Source organism: Rhinopithecus bieti, unplaced genomic scaffold, assembly GCF_001698545.2.
Source record: "Rhinopithecus bieti isolate Rb0 unplaced genomic scaffold, ASM169854v2 scaffold_6710, whole genome shotgun sequence".
Taxonomy (NCBI): Eukaryota; Metazoa; Chordata; class Mammalia; order Primates; family Cercopithecidae; genus Rhinopithecus; species Rhinopithecus bieti.
In genome coordinates this window covers 2,624,312-2,627,557 of record NW_016805362.1, presented here as the reverse complement: position 1 = coordinate 2,627,557, position 3,246 = coordinate 2,624,312, and positions in this window count along the sequence as shown.

The following is a 3,246-nucleotide window of genomic DNA, read 5'->3' as shown; positions in this document are numbered from 1 at the left end:
TAAAAACTGACATAAACAAAACCTGTATAAAAAATATCCCAAATCCCCTATCACTTTGAAAGAGTCATCTTGAGAGACATTATGACCTACGACCCCCTCTTCCTCTGCCATAGCCACGTCCTCTTCCTCTACCTCTGCCTTGGCTTCTTCCTGCAACAGAAATTTATTATTTCCCAGTTTTGGAGAGTAGAAATTGGAGATCAAGGTGTTGGGAGGATCGATTCCTTCCAAGAGCTGTGAGGGAGAATCTATTCCAGGCCTCTCTCCTGGCTTTTCATGGTTTGCTGGGCATCTCTGATGTTCCTCGGCATGTAGACACATGACCTGGTCTCTGCTTTCATGCTCACATGATACTCTCCCTGTGTATTTGTCCATTCTTGCATTGCTATAAAGAAATATCTGATACTGAGTAATTTATTAAATAAAAGAGGTGTAATTGGCTCACAGTTCTGTAGGCCATACAGGAAGTATGATGCTGGCGTCTGCTTGGCTTCTGGGGAGTCCTCAGGAAACTTACAATTATGGTGGGAGGTGAAGGGGAAGCAGGTTCATCTTTCGTGGCTGGAGCAGGAGCAAGAGAGAGAGAGAGAGTGGGTGGGGGGCCAGGGGCTACATACTTTTAGACAACCAGATCTGGCGAGAACTCACTATCATGAGAACAGCACCAAGGGGTATGGTGTTAAGCCATTCATGAAGAGCCACACCCATGATCCAGTCACCTCTCACCAGGCCCCACTTCCAACACTGGGGAATATAGTTCGACATGAGATTTGATGGGGACACAGAACCAAACCATATCACTCTCTGCGTGTGCCTGTGTCTACATTTTTCCCTTTGTTGTGGATACCAGTCATATTGGATTGGGGCCCACGCTACTTTAGTATGACCTCATCTAACTGTATATTGAGCTGCCTGTGGTCCCAGCTACTCAGGAGGCTGAGGCAGGAAGAATCACTTGAGCCCAGGAGCTCAAGGCTGTAGTGAGCTGTGATTGTGCCACTGCACTCCAGCATGGGCAACAGAGCAAGACTCCATCTCTAAAATGACCCTATTTTCAAATAAGGTCCCATTCTGAGGCCCCGGGCACTAGGACTTCAACATATTTTACCAAACAGTTACTTCCCTTGTTTTCAATTCTCTGTTGCTGTTTCTCCATTTATGTCAGAAAAGACTGAAACTTTGATAGCTTTCTGTAAAGTATGAACACTGCTGAGGAGTCACATAAGGAGATGTCCCTTATATTTACATGGTTTTTGATTTTTGTCTGAAAATGACAATGAGGTTGAGAATCTTGGTGGTCAGATAAACAGCACTCTTCCATCTGGACCCTGTGTAATTCCTGGGAGTAAATCACTATTTTCTCTTTGGGGTCAGTGACTTGCATCAGGATACCTCGGTTTTAGCTGTGTGTTTTTGTGTAGTGAAATGCAGTGAGGTCTTGTGATTCCAGGGACACAAGAGAAAAAAAAGAGTTGTTAGAAGAAACCGGATGGGATAGAAATAGCAAACCTTTTTGATAGTGAACCCTGACACTGAACGCTGGACTCATCCAATCCTCCCTGCAGCTCTCCGCAGCCCCCCAAGAAGCGCAAAAGAGCTGTCTGCACCTCTTGTCACCACCCCATTTGCAGACCCTGAGTCGCTGCGCATGGAGCAACCCGCAGGTGGCGCAGGAGGGACTGGGATCCCCGTCTGGCCCCAGTGCGCGACTCGCGGCTCTGCCTGGTCCTCTCCGGAGTCACCAAGGTGCAGAGGGAGAGAATTCGGAAGGTGCAATGTGACCCTGGCCCCTCTCTCTAGCCCGCCAGCGCCCACAGTGTCTCGAAGAGTACACAGCCCCCTGGAGGAACACGGCTGCCTTCGCAGAGGGCCCTCGAGGAGCTCGATGCTGGGGCTGCAGCTCTTGTGTGAGGCCGTCGTGGGTTGCAGTTAATTGTTGCATCTGTATTTCTGGTCGAGAAGTTGTCCTGCTAAGATGCGTGCTCCTGCCGAGAGTGCAGCTCTGGGTGTGACAGTTCAGTGCAGCTGGGGCGTGGCACCGCCGCACGCTGGCCAGGCACGGTCGCCAGCGAGGTCTATCCCCTTTGGAGCTTCTCTAGCTTCGTGGCTTCCACCGACCTGTGGCTGCTGGTCTCTGGGCAGTTGTCCATTCATTAACAGCTTCCTCCGGGTCGGGGGCAGAGAAAGTAAAAGAAGCCAAAAAACCCAGTGTTGAATTTGGCAGAGGAGATGCTGGCAGAGGCGAGATTGGAGCAAATGGCTGCGATGCCTCAAGGGAATTTGCATTCGCCCTGGCACCTGTGTGGAAGTCAGCACCCAGAACCCCACCTGGCAGCATCTGTCACTGCCCAGGAGCATCCAAGACAAGCCCACACTGTGTTCCACTGGGAAGCCAGTATGAAGGCTTGGTCTCCAAATGTCACTGCTAAGACACATACATTTTGCTTGGAAAGAGAGAGAGGGAGATGGACTGGTTGTGCAGGACGTCTCTGTTCACCCGGAAGTGAGAGAAAACATGTCCCATAGGATCCCAAGCCAGGGACACACCAGGGGACTGGGGTAGTTTTCAGGGCCAGGTAAACACAACATTTTCTGCCCAATTCCAGGGAGTTCACAAATCGGGTGGTCTATCTCTGTTAAGAATTTCTTATGGATCAGAACAAGGATCTCTGAAGGATGTGCTCACAGAGTAGGCTGCTGGTTGGTGATTCGCTGGGGGTGGAGGTTGGTGGGGTAAGAAGTAGAAAGGGGACAGGCTGGATGGGGTATGAGAAAAGCCGAATCTGACCAGCTTCACTGTCTTGCCCAGGGCTGATCTCGACATTTTACCTTAGGGCTGACTCAGTGCTGCCGTTAACAGCTCAGAGGTAACTGCCCTGCTCCTGGAGGAATGGGAAGAATGCTGGCCTGTGAGTGACCAAATACTGTAGAGACATACACGCATCTGTTTTCTTCTCAGTAAAACTGGGATGCCACCTTCCCAGAATGACCTCTGGTTGGGAGGCTGGGTTCTGCAGCTGCAGCACTGCCTCACTTTCCATCCAGCTCTGCTGCTTTCTTTCGATGTAAACACGAACATCTGTAAGCCTGGACATCCTCCTGATAAACAACAGAAATACATTGGAGAGAAATACAACAGGGGTGGGAGTGAGGAGAAACCTTTAAGGGACTTTCCTGCTGAAGAGACCTTTTAAGGGACTTTCCTGCCGAAGAGACCTTTTGTTTTTTTTTTTTTTTTTTTTTTTT